The 17,779-nt window shown below is 38.6% G+C and overlaps 1 protein-coding gene across 2 annotated transcripts in view; it reads right to left on the reverse strand.

Annotated features, from left to right (window-relative positions):
• Window positions 1-16,097, reverse strand: part of LOC100699930 (inactive rhomboid protein 2) — a 37,048-nt gene extending 20,951 nt beyond the window's left edge. Inside the window, exon 1 of one of the 2 annotated variants that reach the window (XM_005470196.4) lies at window positions 15,909-16,097. The gene's annotated coding sequence lies outside the window, so the exon portion shown is untranslated. The remainder of the gene's footprint in view (window positions 1-15,908) is intronic. The other variant, XM_005470195.4, reaches the window with a different exon arrangement.
• Between the last annotated feature and the right edge of the window lie 1,682 nt (window positions 16,098-17,779).

Raw genomic sequence — 17,779 nt, forward strand, 5'->3', positions numbered from 1 at the left:
ATGTATGCAGGCAGTTGTTAGGGTCCATACTAGAAAACGTATGGGTACAGACTGTAGGATAACAGCTAAACATAAAGAATAGAAACATATGAATTGTATTAATTTTTGCAATGTTTCCCCCTGACATACACTTACTTGCTGCTAAGGTAATAATAATTGTTATCCAATTAATGTTTGTGTTTATTTTTACTCTATTTTTTTTTTTTAAATCTGAAACTATCACTCACCCTTCACACTTATTTTGAAAGCTCACTTGACAAAATTTTATGAACCCTGGACCTTTCACACAGAGAGAGCAGATTTACTTGAACTTCCATTATAATGATGTCTCTCTGTGATATAAAAATAGTGATATAAAAACAAACAAACAAACACATAAAAAAAAAAAATGAAAAAACAAAACAGAAACCAAGGATTTGTTTCCTAAGCGTCCAGTGGGACTTTAAGCCACTTCAGCCTTAGACTAGTCTAACTCTAATAGAAATATAATGCATTATCTACCACTTTATGTTGCAGCTCTACATGCATTATTTTTACAATGATGCATCATTTTACATTAATTTAACAAAAATGTATTTTAGCCTCTGTTATGATAACAGTGCAAAACAGACAAATATTTAAAAAAATAAATAAATAAAAATACCACAGCCATGTCAATTCTAATGAAACATTTCTACTGGTGTTAAGAAGTGTTGGTATGACAGCTGAAATCAACAGCAAGAAAAGGATCCTGGCATTCAACTTTTCAAGTTTTTTATTTTTTTTAAAGAAATTTGGAAAACAAAGAAAACAAGACAGCCTACTACTCAACAAAATGTCAAAAGGCATTCTTGTTTGTTCTTCTGCAACTTCATGCAAATGCAAACAGATTGCCAACATGTTCCCATCAGTCTGAATGAGTCTTTGTCAATGAGCACAACTCGAGGGGACTCGACCCAACTGGCTGCCAGCTGGTTCTATTCTGCCTTTATTGCCAGGAAGGTTAATAAGCATGAAAGTAACAGTCAAATGTGAATATCTATGGAGACACCAACCGATATGCTATTTTTGATGATTTATCATAATTTATTTCAACTGGTGTATTACTAGAAACCAGTGTTGGGACTAACGCGTTATTAAGTAACGCGTTACAGTAACTACGTTATTATTGTGGTAACGAGCACGGTAACTAGTTATTATGCCAAAACCAGGAACGCGTTACTCGTTACTGGGATTTAGATAGGCTCGTTACTCGTTACTTCGTGTGGTGGATATCGCGGAGCTTCCACAGATTCAATAACATTAGCAAGTGGTGGAGGCCAGCAGGTGGATGAAGGAAAAGGGAGGCAAGAGGAGAGACCCGAAGCGGCCGCCGGTCCGCGTGTCAGGTGAACTGAACTTCAGGTAAGAAGTTATGACCTGCAGTCTATCAGTCAGATATAAACCAAGTTTAGGTGGAGTTTATTTTCGGTATGCGGACATTTTTGTACTGTGTGCTAGCTAGCATGACGGAGTTTCTATACAGCTGGGTGGGTGCTATGTTACTGATGTTGAACTTTATTTTGTTCATACGGTTAATTATTAGAGTTGCCAACCGTCCTGTAAAAAACAGAATCGTCTGGTATTCAGAGAAAATATTACGCGTTTCGTACTGAGGTGAAAAGGAACACAGTTTGTCCCGGACTTCAGCTACAATGGAAAAGACACAAAGCTGAAGCTGCACAGCTGCCTCTTCCTCTCTCATTGTCTCCTCTCCCTCTCCTGTTTCTACTTCAATCACGAAACTGATCAATGATCAGCTGATCGGCTTTTCTCTCTTGTTTATTTATCGCCCACTTTGCGCCAGAAAGAGGAAACCAGCGGATGTCGCGTTAAACAACAGCAGCACGTTTAAGCTTGATCAGCTGTTGTTAGAATTTATTTAATATTAATTTCTAGTATCAGCTGATGTTTGCTGGAGCCACAGCTGTAAAGCTGCTGGTCATGATATCGGTTTGGTTATCTGGTGAGAGGGAAACATGCAGCTGAAACCAGGAGATGTCCTTACTGAATCATCAGAGCTGAACAGGTGATGGAGAAACAGGTTTACCTTTTAGGTGACATGAATGAGTTGAAGGGAAGTTATAAACTGTTTCTGAGAGACAAATAACACCAGGATCCTTTTCTAAGTAGCTGACAGCTGGTAACTGTGCAGGGGCGGGTCTAGCAAAGTGTTGCCAGGGGGGCAGGTAGGGCATTAACAGGGAAAGGGGGGCACAAGGAAATACTTTTCTTTATTATTCTCATTTAAAATGTCTCGCTTTAAAAAAAAAAATAATTATCTGAGTCTTACAACAAACAATTGATAGATTGATACATATATACCATCAGAACAGTGTACATCACTGTCACAACAGTGTTTATTTTCATTCAAAGGCTTTATGATTTTTCCTATAACGGCGGGCCGGTCTCTAGTCAAAATGCCCGGGACGATTTTTTTGTCCCAGTCCAGCTCTGTATGCAGCTCATCTGCAGTCTGGTGTTACCTACATCTTCCTATTCAGAAGGCAGAATTTCCAAGTTCTGAGTACAATCAAAAGCACCACGACTGCAGTTTTTGTGTTGGATGTAAAAAGCAGGCTAGAATCATGGCGGCGGTCAACGACGGTCCAGGCGTGGGATTTCTCTCGTGGAAATGTGCACATTATTTTTTCCTTTCTATTGGTAGGTGGCGCAGTGCACTTGTGGCATGTAAGCAAGATAGAAGACTGACAATCTTGCTGGGTATCCAGTTACGGAAGCAACACATTAACAAGAGAATTCTGAGTAAAACCAAAGTTACTTTCCCTAGTAACTAGTTACTTTGAAAGTAACGAGTAACTTGAAGTAACTGAGTTACTGTTTTAGAGAAGTAACTAGTAATGTAACTAAGTTACTAATTTAAAGTAACTTACCCAACACTGCTAGAAACAGATTGGTTGACACCATGGTTACTGTGGTCACTGCCTGTCAGAGAGCGCCAGGAACACTAACAAAGTCATATGAATGTGACCATGTGAGAAAAAAAAAAAGATCATATATGAAACTAATTTAGTCACGTTATGAAGCCCTACGATCTTCTCTAGCTGTGTGAAAGCCTTTACCCTCAGCCAGAAGCAGTGACATCACAGCATATTTTCTAAAGCACCAAGAAGCCTCCCTTTCAAATCCATGTGCATTCCTTCCTTCATGTTGCAGATATGTTTCTATAAAAACTGAAACAGTGATACAAATCAAAAGCCAGCTGTTCAGGTTGAAACTGAATAAGAAACAAGTAAGATGTAAGATAAAACTGTTTCCTTCCACAGAACAACAAGAATAAACCACAAGACAGACAGCTGGGGGGGGGGGTAGATTCGCTGAGGAAAGGAAAATGACCACAATGACATAATCAGCAGTTTGTCACATGATATGGAAAGTACTGACACGTCTTAGCCTCTCTAGGGTCTAATAATTCAATGCTTCACCTAACTGCTCCCTACTTGACCATTAACAAGCAGGGATGAATGTGCATGTGAGTCACCCCAGGTGATGTCACATGGTCCTCTGAGGGGGTGTCACCATGGTTCGGTTTCTTCCCCCAGTGGAAGGCCTGTCCTCCGCGTATTCCTGCTACACTGTCTAGTTTTAGCAACATGTATGGGCTGCAGAAGCACACAAGGCACACTCTCTCTACCTGTTAAACCTCATTCACAGCGTCGTGATGCATGTGCAATCATCCAGGTAAGTAAATCCCAAAAGGTTGATTCTCTTCATCTGGACGTTGCGTTTTCAGTGGGAGAAACAATTTGTCACTCATCCAAGTGACTTCTTCAGTCTCAGCTGACTGCAGGTTTCGCCAACCTTACAAACAGTACATTTGCACAATGACTGAATGTAGCCCACTGAATAAACAATGTGCTGTGAGGTCAGTTTCTTCATCATTATTATGCAAATTGTCATGACCATTGATCAACAACCACTGATCAAACCCACTGATCTCATTCATTGTCCACATGAGGAAAGATGATGAGTTTCATTTTATGCCACACTCGCTCTGCACAGCAACTTAGTGATTCCACTGATCTCAAGGATCAACAATGGTCACAAATCAGCAATAGCTGGCAAGTCAAATTGATATTTAACCCAAGTTCCCCACCAATGATCAGAAGAAACAAACAAAATCAAAAAACAAAACAGAAACCAAAGATTTGTTTCCTAAGCGTCCAATGGGACTTTAAGCCACTTCACTCTTAGACCAGTCTAAGACTGATACTTCATACTGGTTATTACTTAAATAAATAAAAATATAATTCATCATCTACCACTTTATGTTGCAACTCTATCAGTACTAGATTTATATTCATTTGAATTAACCTCACTATGGTTTCATGTTGACATCCATGGCACATATGCATGCAAAGACTCCTGCAACACAGAACTGTCTCTGGGCACACATGCAAGTTCATGCCATCACTGCTGCACTGAAAATGAAATTCATGAGTCATCTATTATCATGACCATCATAAGAAAACCGAAAGATCCTGTTTCTGTCTGTTATTCTGTTTTCAAATTAGAGCTTAATATAACTGGTGAAGGTAAAGGTGGGATGGAAGGTGAGCCATTTTTTTAATATAGAAGGGGACTGAAAAATAACTACAGGACAAAAGACAAAAGTTAAGAGTCGGGTTAAATATTATTAATGAATGCCATTTTAGCTGCTCAGGCAATATCTGTCCACTTATAGTTGCTATTACACAAGGCTCCCACACTGGAGTCTACGTCCTCTCTCTGGAGGTGAGAAATAAACTCCCACTGTGTGCTCTCTCACCAGTGTTGATGTGTTTTCTGTATTTGGGCCATGCAGCATGCACCTCAGTCCCATTCCCTGACCTGACAGCAATACTGTAGTATCATTTACTGGAAATTGCGCAGGGGGGTTGACAGGATGATCAGACTATGGAGAAGACCCAAAAAACCTAGACTGCACTACTGGTACAGATAAGAGAGTGAGAGAGAGAGCAAGCTGCTGACCTTCTAGTTAAGGCATTGTCCACGCTGGATCCAGCTTCTCAAATTACTATGCATCACAAAGGCTGTGGCTCCCACCACACTAAAGTCAGCCTCAGGAGATTTTCAGGTACTTCTTCCTGATTTTGAGGTTTGAGGTGAAGTCCTCCACCTCAACCCGAAACCCATGCTTGCAAACCTGTTAGCATTCTCAATGTGCTGTAAGTAGGAGTTAGTTTAACTTCATCTGCTCCTGTGAGTCTATTACTGTAATTTGGGAGCTCATCAGTTAGTCTGCTGACTTCAGATGGGATTATACTTGGTTTTGGATGTGCAAGAAGACAGCTGTGCATAATAGTCCTTCCAATTACACTATTTCAAGTCTGCTCAAGTCTCCCTAAAAGATGCATGTGTATGCATGCGCTTACATCCCCTGATGACTGTGAACATATGGAAACAAGTTTTAACAAGCTAATAAAAACCCAACTTATTGCAAGATGGAAAGTGCAACATTGCTTTTGCTCTCTATAACGATTGTGTACTTACATAAAAATTATGTTTAGTTAACAGCACTTGGACAACAAGAGGACTACAAAAGGGAAACATTAGTCTATGCATAATATAAAATATAAAACCACAAAAACAAAAACAAAATATCTATATCTGTGTTTTTGGCAGCAACTCAGTGTGTATTTTTGGCACATCTGAAGCAGGGGAATGGTTGGAAAAACAAAATCGATTCTGTGTGCCTCCACAGCAGTAAAAACAATGTTCTTGGTGTTTATTGTGTGGAGAAAAAGAAGAAAAAGCAGAAGCTTGTTGAACTGGGCTGACTTCAATGTTGCAAGTACCAAGCCCAGAATTTTTTTCTACATTTCCATTTTAAGCATTCTAACCAGAGGAACTTGTAGTAGTTGCACAAGCCTTACATTTGCTTCATGGATGCACATAGTGAGAACTGACAGCAGCAGGAGTTACCAGAGCGCCATGCCACTACATGCAATCAAGCAGTGGAGCTACGAGCTAAAGACAAATGGGAAATCTGAGTTGACTGCTGGCTCCTGACTGCAGACAGCTTGATAATGTTATCTGCACAATAGGCAGACTGTAATGAATATGTGTCATCACTGCTCAGATCGACTGTGCAAGGCATATATCATTTGACTGAATTGTATTCCACTCAAAGACTCAGCCTTGTGAGTTATTGGCCAATAAATCCTCCAAATGTCTCCAAATGTCTCTGATCATACAGTTCAGTGATATCTACCAGGTGTGCAAAATGGTTTTAAAAGGCGTGTCATAGTCTCCATGTCCACAGGTCTGCTCAAGTCCATTTGGGTCCAAGAAACAGAACAGAACAAAGATCGTAAAGCTTCATCCTGACCTCTATGTGTCTGATTTTTTTTTTTGCAACCATGTGGACTTGTGTGTAGAGACAATTCAATACAGACAATGCACCAGCAATTAAACCTGACTTTACTTGAAAAGAACAGGACTGATTACTCAGCCGCAGTAGCTGACTTTTGTTAAGTAAGGTAACCAAGCATAAGAGCATAGCAATAATCAGAAGATTGCTTTCAATCGCCAATTCCTCCAAGTGTTCTTGGTTGCCCCCAGAATAAGGAATAAAGCACCGTATGAATGTGTGAATGCAGCCTAAACTAAAGAAGGCTCGAAGCACTAACTATACTACTAGTCTTTTTACCATCTCTGCCTTACTATATGTGGACTAATGGTGCTTCCACGCCAAGTTCCAATTTAAGGCAGGAAAAACTCTAAGCACGATAGTGGAGGAGTCATTTTTCTCAGAAAAGTATTATGGTAACTTTTAACTCTTTAAAAAAAAAAAAAATCTTGATAATAGCCTTGAGTGAGCCAGCGATCATGTCACATGGTTGAGCTTCCAACATGAGTCAAGACCTAAGATGCACAATTACGCTTTACTTTTGTCATAAAGGCTTGTGAATGTACTTCTCTGTTACTTCTATTATATAAAGACACTTTTTTTTTTTTTAATTACAAACCCGTCCCCCCAAAACTGCCTTATATGCTTTACATTGACTCATTTTATGATTTGCACTTTAAAGAAATATGTCAAATTAGCATGCAGAAGAAACAGCTGCTGTTCCCAGCACTGACTTAGAGGCTAAATGAGGAACTAACCTACATTACTGCCTCATAACTTCTTCTTTAACACCAAGCCTTACACATGCACGTAAAGCTTGACAGGCACACATGCAAAAAGCAGTTTGACTGTTCTACTTAATTGCATTTGTCTTCAGAATACTTGCAAATAAACAGGAGTGCACTGGTGCAAAGCTGTTCACTGAAATGTGAGCTCTTACAGTTTGCTAATGAACAGTCCTTAACCTCTGCAACTTGCCACACACATCAGAAGAGAACAAATATGCATGGACACAAATCTAAAATCCATAATTTCACACATGCAAGAACTAAGAGGCTTAGAACAAGTGTGAATCATATTATGAGACATCAGTACAATGAGGAGTGAGGAATGAATAATAACGCAAACTGTAATTTATTTCATTATTAAGCTGAGAACAGCTTTGAGGGTTGAACTCAAAGAAAAAAAAGAAAAAGAAAAAAAGTTCACACCCTCACACAGACTACGTCTCACATCATCATTAAGAGCGTGGACAACTCTGCCAAGTGCCAATTTGTATGTGGGACTTGTCTACACCAACACTGCAAGCCTGGACTGTAACATTAACATTGTGTATTTATGCTGGCTGCAGCTCTAAATGAAAACAGGATAAAAAAGACAATTACATGCCAGTAGAAAACGACGCACACTACATCTGAATCTTATGTTATTACATTAGCTGATATGGTGCAATCAGACATCATCCACCATTTCTACATACACACCGACAGTGCAAAGGAACAACTGTACAATTTCATGTTTTTCATTGCTAAAAACCAGCAACTGGGGGTTGTCAAGACTGAGCTGAATAAAGTTAAGGCACAGGGTCTCTGTTGCCTTACTTAACAGAAGTATGAACTTTTCTAGCCTTTTTTATTTATTTTATTTATTTATTTATTTTAGGTTTTAGCAAATTAAACCTCAATTTTAAAGTTTAGACGTCTGGTGAATGTCCTTTGGGGCATGGCCAAAACCTCTTTTGGGTTTAACCTAGGGTTCAGCATCTTGCCTAATGATAATTCAACACATGGACAGGAGGAGCCAGGGATCAATCCATTGATTGGTATATGACCCGCTTGACCACCTGAGCTATATGTGATGGCGCAGACAGAAAAGTGTGTATGAAATCAGTTAACTAGAATATGTGGCTAGATAGTTAGAAAAACATTCATGTGCTGTCCGAGTGTTACCTTAGGCCTGGTGTCTAAACCAGACAATAATCTGACCGTCAAGAAATGGTATGGTGGTATATATATTCATCATCTGTTATTATTAGTATTACATCATCAGGTCAAAACAGTTCTTCACTTCTCAGAAAGAGACTGACTCACTGGCAGACCTTTATCAGTCCAAAACTTTGCCTTCTAATTCTCGCATTTAATGGTTTCCATTCAACTTTTTATGGCGAATACAGGGGTGTTATTACTTCAGCCCTTTAACTTCTGAAAGCTGAGGCAACTGGAAGGAGAAATGGGACAAAGTTTTGTCTGTTAAAGGTGCTGAACATCAACAGCAACAGTCACATTCTTTGCTCCATTCAGTTACACAATCAGCACATCTATACTGCTGGGCAGATGTATGAAACCTTTCATGTGAACATGACTCTAAACAATACGGTATTTGGGATTGGATTCCTAAATTCACAGCCACATATTTATATAGACTTGTTATAGTCTATATAGACTTTTTTTTAAATATTCTTCCAAACAATCAAGAATCCAAAGTAAAGGACTCATAAAAAAAGTACATGCTGCTTATGAAAATTTTTTTCCATCCTATCTAGGCTTGTTAATGGAGCCTTTGTGTCTGGTCAAACAGAGCTGTCAAAGAAACACCGTGCTGTAAATGAATGACTAGACACGATAACGAAAGGACTGTGAAAAAGACTGACAACAACCTGGCAAGCAGCCAGCAGCATACCTTAAATGTTTTATAATATGACAGCGTGAATATTAATATAGAAACAAACAACTACATGCTAGAAGGAATATAGTAGATTACAGCAAAGAATGAAGTCATAATCTTGCAGTGCATGCTGCAATCTGTTCTTCATCTTTATCGGGTTTTGTTTATCTCCTGCGGCATGTACATGTCTGTGGATGGGAGAAGATATAAATGAACTCCACTGTTAAAGCCAGAATCCAGTCCAGAGTATTCAGTCATGTGGAATACAAAAAACATCCCCCCAAAAAAGTACAGAACATCAAAATATAAAGACCGCAAAAAGTGCAGTCTTCGCAAAACCCTTAAAAAAAATAAAATAAAATAAATAATGTGGGTTTACCCCAGCATATCACAGCAATTTAACTGATTTGTCAATATCAGCTAATTAGCTAATGTCTGAGGTTGTTTGGTTTCCTTTTTTGTGGCTCGTGTGTACATAACTGTACTAACTGTAAACAAAACTTAGAGGGATGGCCATTTGTTTTGAGAGATTAGATATAGTTTGTTTATCCCAAAAGCTGAGAATAGACACACAACACGTGAACTTAATTAGCTCAATAACATAAAATACAGCATGACAAAACAAAGTATGGCAATAAATAGAAAGAAAATTAAGTAGAACAAAATAAAAGGGACTTCAGTAAATCATTCAATGGGATGAAGACAAATAAAATCAGCTTACTAAACATAACCAAAAAAAACAAACAAAAAAAACAAAAAACGAAGCACCGAAAGAGTCAGATGGCATTATAGTGGCTCAGCATAGTGGATGGTGCACACCCAGTGCTTGTGAATGTCTAATAAATGCACCTGTCAAAATGAAAAGGAGTACTCTGCTTTAACAAAAACCATCATGTAATGTTAAAGCAGAGGGCTCCTTTGAAATGAGATTCTCTTTGCTTTTTTTATAGAAGAGGTCTGATTGTTACTGTTGCTAGGTGTGTAGGGTTAAAACTCATCATGACTGAGCCGACAGTCATTATGCCAGCAGGCACAACAGTTGAGTGCTACTGAAGGCGTAGGAGAGCGTGCGAGTTTCAGTGGTGTCTGTACGTCTCCAAAGAGTGAGAGCAACAATCAAAACTGCCCCCTCATTCCTCGCTTCCAACCACAATACCTCTTGATGATAACTGGCTCTAAACAAAACCTTAAATCTTTACTAATACCATTACATTTCTTTGGCTGACGATGATAGCACTTTGGTGGCTAAAACAGATCAATCGTTCCATTTCAGATCCATTAGAAGATGATAAGCACGTTTGAGAAGCACCTTGACTGTGACCTAACCCATCTAAAACGCTGCACCTTTTCCAAGAGTCTTCATGCCCAAACTTGCATACCAGCAAGCTTTGCAATGCTGCAGCAACAGCCTTGGCCCACGCCATGAGTTCTTCACAATCCTTAACATGAATAGCTAATCTTACACAAAATAACACATGACACATGTGAATGTTGAAATGCGACACTCAGAAAACTGCTAGCGTAAGGCTTCTGTCAGATAAATTCCTGTCAGCTAGCCCAGCTTGCCTTTTTTTAAAAAAGCAAAACAGATGAAGCAGTCACAAATCTGCTGCTGCAGTGCCAGAGACAGAATATAAGTAAGGACATTTTGTCTCCCCTCCGAAACTGGCATGAAATGTGGAAGGAAATTAGCTTTTTCAATGCCTCAATAAATGTGTAAAGTGGACATGAAGTCCTCTGCACTTTGAAGAGTTCTATAACCTTTTTCTGCAGATTTACGTGTCTTTGGATTTCAAAGCATTCCTAGAGTGTTCCCATATTTTCAGATAATGTGTCATGCACTGTGGAATGATGTTTGGCATGGGGGAAAAAAAAAAAAAATTCCACCACATGAGCCACTAGCTTGATACTGAAACTGAAGTGGGTGGTTGTTATTTATATATATTTTTTTGAGGGGCTTACCATTTTCTGGGTGTGTTCTTAGCTGAAAACAGATAGCATTATGGAAGGAAAGCCCTGAGACAGAAGTAATATGACAGACTGGAAGACCCCAAAAAACAAAAGGACAAGCTGAGGGCTTTCCATACTTCCCACTATAAATACAAGGAAATGAATGGTATCTTTTCTAGCCTTTGTTGTTGAGAGAAAAAGAGGACTGTGTTTTGACAAATGGGGAAGTAACAAAAAATGAAAACTTAAACCTCTAAGCAGATGTATCTGACAATCACAGTTTTATGTGAAAAGAAAACCCTTAAGGTTTAACAGAAGTAGAACCTAACAGCTTGTTGCCATCTAAAGATGATCTCTCATGTTCTAACTGAACTATTTCTAAAAGTTAAAACTTCTGACATTGCTCAGTCAAGCTAAAAGAAAAAGTTACTTTTCATTGCTCTCTTGTCACAAAGAAGTTGATTTGGCAGAGCTGGCAGAGGTTTTGTGTCTCTGGTTGAAACCAAACAGACAAAACTGAACCAAGAAAACTTTTGAGATTAAACCATCCACAACACGAGGACAATTATTAAAATGCCGCTGCGTAGTTTGGATTACTCGCTATGAAAACAGGTTAAGGTTAGTTGGTCTGACAGTGATTCTTGTCTGAAGTGTTAAAACATGTTATTTTGGGGGCTGGAGTATATGCCACCCAACATAGGATCAATACGTCATCAATTAAGAACCTTTAAAATCAGTTTGACAAACAAGTAAAAGCAGAACATGCAGATAATAAACATCCCATAACGTCCAACAAAACGGTGTACTTTTTGAGAAGTAAAGCTAAGCAGATTAATAGCATGACTTCTGAAGGTAAAATAAACGAATTTGCTGACCTTTGACTCGTTAAACTTGAGCTTAGATCCTTTTGTCTCACTGTTGATTGATAAAAACCGTGAGATGTGACATTTTCAGCTTTTTTCTGTGGGAGGCTGTCAAAAAAGTAACATGAACTTTCTGAATGAAACTAGGCTACAGTTTTCTTTTGTAAAGAGGTACAAATGTGAAACTGGTGCAAACATCACATGACTCCAACCACGCAGAAACAGCTGTTTGGTAGCCATTACATGGAAACACCGTGCCTTCTGTGCCCGTTTATACAGTGAATTACCTTCATGATTGCATAAAGTTAGCAGAAAGTTAATGTGATGAGCAAATATAAACTGCAATAATTCTCTTTTTATTTCGTCTTGTACACAGAGATGCAGAGACAATGCAGGTTTCAGTTTCATCCTGTGATGTCAGTGAGGCTGGGGTGTGCAATATAACATAATCTTTTCATTACATGACTTTAAAGACAAACTGTGTGATGATGTGATACTTAGTGCAGTGATCATTTTGATCATATCGCCCACCTCCCTCCCACATATCAGGGGTGGGTGACAATGACGCTACACTAAATTTCAATTTTAAAATTTGCTCCTGAAGTAACCGTGCTGCTTCGAACTACTTGCAAACCATCATTCAACAGTTATGCAGTAAGAGGTGGTGAAAGAGAAGACCTCCACTGAGTATAACTAAAGTATATCTGCAACACTTTTTTTGTTTCAACATTAATCAACATGTGTTTGATATATGTTTGCGTCTACACAGCTTTCTGCCTCCAACCAGTGAATCAGAGAAGGTTCAATGCTCTTTTTAGTAACAAAAACAGAGTAGACAACTCTCTACAAAAGCAATGTCAAACATGTAGCCCTCCAGATGGTAGAGTTCAGCACCATGGATGGCTCTGCATAGTGTTCAGTCATTATGTCATGTTTTTTCAGTAAAACAGATATTTCTGGTGTAGTGGTGGTACCTGGATTATTATAAAGAAGTAAAAAAGTATTTTTAGACACATTATTTGAAACATAAAGACATATAATGCTATTGTTCTATATTTACAAAACCACAATATGTAGGGCTGTGCGATATGACCAAAATCTCATATCCCGATATAAGAATTCTATTGTCCCGATAACGATATAAATCATAAAATGTTAACATTTTCTGTAAATTCTGTGAATCTCGGGCGGCTCAACTTGCGTGAAGTGTTTCCAGCTGGGCGTCGTGTACCTGGAGTCGAGTGTTTTAACAGATGCATGAAACTATACGTTTTTAGTCATAAGTTGTAACGGCCGCCGTTTTCTTTGTGAGTATTTATTACACGGCGTGCTGCAGGGAAAAGCCTGTTCTAACATTTGAGTCTAAGGTTTATTTTTTAGCACCTGATGGCTATTTTTTGCTTCTCATCCGTAAATACTCTGCATACTCTTTCACGTGATTCAGTTTATTTTGAAAAGTCTCAACAGGATCTTGAGCTTTATTGTGAAAGGTTTATGTGGAAAATAAACAAGCGGACACGCAATGGTTTTACCGTCGTTGTTGCTAAAAACAGTCACTTGTCCGTCCGTAGTGTGGTTATTTAAATATAAGAGAAAGAGAGAACTTTAAGAAATTAATATAGCCACTACAGTGACCATCAAAACGATGAAAAAATATTGCCGTAAACAGTTTATTTTGCGACACCACAAAACAAACGATAGCGTAAAATGAAACAATAGATGTTTTTATATCGTCATCCGATATATATCGTTATATCGAACTAACTATATGTGAAGATTTTGTGCCTTTATAGCTCCACTGTGTACATATCATAGTGAAAATGTATTGACAGTAACCAAATGTGTCAAAACCAGAGATCTATTATTTAAAGCTGCCTCTTTTATTTCCCCCATTGATGTTCCTGTACTTCTTTACAATGTTTTCAAAGAGAGAAATTTAGAGGGTTATGTTTTTTACCCATATAGGTTATTAAATTATAGCTTTAGCCCACTTGAGATCACCCTGAGCTTTGTGTGTCCTATGATAACCCAGGACTTAATTCCAGGAAGTAGGTTTAACAAACAACTCTGAATTTGTTAACCATGAGACAATGTAAAACCCGCGTTTTCTGTTCTAGAAAGAGAGTTAACTTAAACTCTGAGTCAGTAACCAGGGTAACAGATTCTGTGAACTAAACCTGCTCGCTGGCAGGTTTAATCTGCCAGCGTTTCTCTCTGACTCCTCCCCTCCTGCTGCACCTGAGTCAGCTGACTGACCCTTCGATTCATTTCTCATTCGTAAAGTTTTTTTTTAATATTTAACTTATCGCTTTTACAATACTTGAGTTGTTAATCTATAAGGACGGCGAAAGCAATTACATAGCAGATTTATGATCAGCTCAGAATAAATTGCCTCCATGTTTCTAAGTTTGTGACTCTGTGGACAGTACTGCAGCTGTCAGTCACTTTCCCTCCACTGTAAATATTTTCGGACTGTAACAATCACTCTTTAAAAACAACCCTATCTGTCAAAGCTTTAGAATAACTTACTGATTAAAGATTATTTATTTGTTGTGCTGCTTTTTGGTCACACTGATGGAAAAAATGTCTGTCATACTCAAAGATGATTGATCTGTGATTAGCCTTTCTGAAAGTTCTCAAAGGTTCACAAGTCTACAAAAGTTTTTTGAACATGCTTCCTGTAATACGACCCTGCTCTACAGTTGATAAGGAGGGAAACAAACAAAACACAGGAAGTCCTAAAAACTGTGGTTCCTTTAATGGGCACATTGGCTGGCTCCAGAAGAGCGTCCCCAAAGACTCCCACATTAACACGTCCAACTGTACAGCATTGAAAACCATGCTTACGGCGAGGTACAAAACCCGTTTTGGCTTCTACTGACAGTTTCCCACCTTAACACAAAACTGCACTGTTTTTTTTTTTTGTTTTGTTTTTTTTTAAACATGTCCAACTGAATGCTGGATTTAAAGGTGTGGCCACTTTAAATGACAGGTGTCCCAACACAGGAAAATGAAGCAGGCTGGTGTGTGCTAGGCTTTGGGTCTACAAACTGAACCTCTGAGTGTTTGTGCAAACTGTCCAGAAAGTTTCTGCTCCTGTGTGCGTGAAATTGTAGAGTTTTGTTAGTCTTGCGGCAGCAGATTTGCATGTCTGTGGTACAGTTAATCGATGCAGATTGCTAACCAAGCCCGCTAGCTAGAGGATACCGCAACATGCCACTACCTCTCCCAAATATGGTCACATGTGGCTTCAAAAAATTAACACAGCTTAATGCTGAGCCTTCAAAAAGACTCCAAACCAGTGTGCGACGTCTTTTATATACAGTCTTTGGTTTTAACTTTAAGTACACTGACACTTGAACGCAACTATTCATACCTGTGTGACTTGGTTAACTTCTAATCAGCATTTCAATAACTCACCGCCCTGCCTCTGTTTTAGTAAAAACTAACAAATGCAAACACACATTTTCAACATCAGCAGTGACACACAAATGGTTTCACGTTAGTTGTGTCATACTTTCATGTGAAACCGTCCGTTCCTGTCATTCCGGGGAAACACGGTGTGTCAAACCCACCTCTTACCTTCCACGAAAAATAAATGGGAGGGGTGTAAGGCTTACGCCAAATTCATTTATCGACTACGATTAACTTGAAGGGAGAACACGAGGAAATTCAAGAGGATTAATTGCATTCATATGCACTTGTCCCGACAGGCAGAGCAACAAAGGGCTTGCCGAGGCGTGCTTTCAGCCGCTACTCTAACATTAGATGTAAACGACCGTTGGAAGCTAACGCCGACACTGGAAATGTCATTATTAGCAGTGCTGTTTGTTCCTGTTTAAACGCTTTGACTTATCTAGGACCGCATACAACAAACCAGTATTTATTACAGCATTAGTATACCTTATACTGAGCCATTAGGTACTTTCATATTAAAAGCGTAATGATAATGACCGTTGACCCCCGACACTAAGTTAACTTTTATCGATTGCAGCGTCACAAAAACAAATAAAAGAGCTGAAGAGTGCTATTCCACTCACCTCCAGGAAGAAATGCCTAGATTATAATTCATTAGCAGAGGGAATATATCCGAAATGCAACGATACTGTAGGTTAGTGTCCACCAGCGTGTCACCACTTCCCTCTTTCTGCTTCCAACATCCTTGAAGAAACCAGGGGCGGAGCTAGGACCCTCCGACATGGGCCTGAAGGAACAGGAGCCCGAGAAGCAGGGGCGGTGTCATGTGTTGTTGTCAAGGTCTCCATATAGACTAAAACTAACCGAAAAATACTGGTTGCTTAAAAATGGAAATAAAAATAAATTAGTTTTACTCCTTGTAACTTTGGTCAATGTGCATGCATGTGTTTCTTGAGGCTGGGATGTTATGAAGTTCTGTTTGTGTCATAGTTTCTTTTCTGAACTTCTTAAATTTTGAAACATGGTCACACAGAGATGGAGAGAACATGCTAACTACACACAGAAAAAGCCCCAGTCAGATGGTGGATTTGAATTCATGACCTTCTTGCTGTGAGGCAACTATCTATATAGCTATCCCTACTGAAATGACAGCTCAAATAAGAGTTTTGATATTTACTGGTATAGAGAAAGGTATTCCCTTATACAAAAAAGAAAAAAAATGCTTCCACTTATACCTATTGTGTTTACTTTGCAAGGAAGTTGGGAAGATGTCATTCAAATAAAATACATTTTTCTTGTCCTTCACATGATTACTGCCAAACCAGTAAATGTCACACTTTGTGTGTGTGCATATGTAATGTTTGTCCCATACAAACTTACCTTTTAGCTTACATTTAGACTAGAGCTTGTTGTAATCAAGTCACCATTTGGTGGCAGAGGGTGACAAAGATCATTTACTTGATCAGAAATAAATATAGTAGTGCTCACATGCAGCCATAAATACCATAGTGTTTTGAAACCTGATGTGAGTAGCAAAGTTTAAATCAACTGAATTCTCAATAATCCTCCCAACTCTTAGACTGACCATTATTTACAAAATGAACTTCAAGGTTAATTTACATACACCGACCCCTACTGGCCACTAAAAGAATACAGGTTTAATGTGTTTCTGAATTAGCTTCACTTTTTAGAACCAGAAAATACATCCATCTCTTACATGTGCATCATAATAATGGATGTTAGAATATAGCTTATTATATAAATAGACATAAATCTATTTATCATAAAGTAAAAAATAATAAATAACTAAAGCTTTGAAATAAATCTTTTGGAGTGCAATAGTACCCTAACCGTAGCCAAAATACCAAATAAGAAATACATAATAGTGGGCTACAAGCAGAAAGTAGAAACACTTATAAAACTTTTAGTACACTAAAACTGTACTTCAGTAAAGTACTCAGAATAGAGTAATTGTAAAATTACATTATTACTGCAGCTGTCCATTGCCCCCCTCACCACACTCATATGCACAGAAGTCATTTACTCCAACTCCTACACAAATATGCAGCATGCTTCATTGCACTGTCTGGCAGCTTATTCATTAGCGAACAAGCTGCTTATTCTACATTACAATCCTGTGATTTTAATAGCAATGTGTGTACATTACTTTGTACCCATTCAAAAATCAGTCTTAAGGAGTAGTGAACTACATTTTGCAGTAGTTACTTGGTATTTTGACTAAAGTCATATTTGCATAGCAATTCAGCAAGTTCAAAGAATCCCCCCCCCCCCCATCTTTAGTATACTACTGAAATATTTGTCATTACTATGTAATTTGTTAACCATTAACAGATACAATTCAAACTGTTGCCAATTTCAAAGCAGTAAGGAGTAATTCTGTTTGATGCAGCAGACGCACCTGCATTTCTGGATGTGTCTGACGGCCAATACCAAACCAAACTGTCATCTCTTGCACTTCACATGAATGGTGGCA

This window comes from Oreochromis niloticus, linkage group LG6, assembly GCF_001858045.2.
Source record: "Oreochromis niloticus isolate F11D_XX linkage group LG6, O_niloticus_UMD_NMBU, whole genome shotgun sequence".
NCBI classification, from domain to species: Eukaryota; Metazoa; Chordata; class Actinopteri; order Cichliformes; family Cichlidae; genus Oreochromis; species Oreochromis niloticus.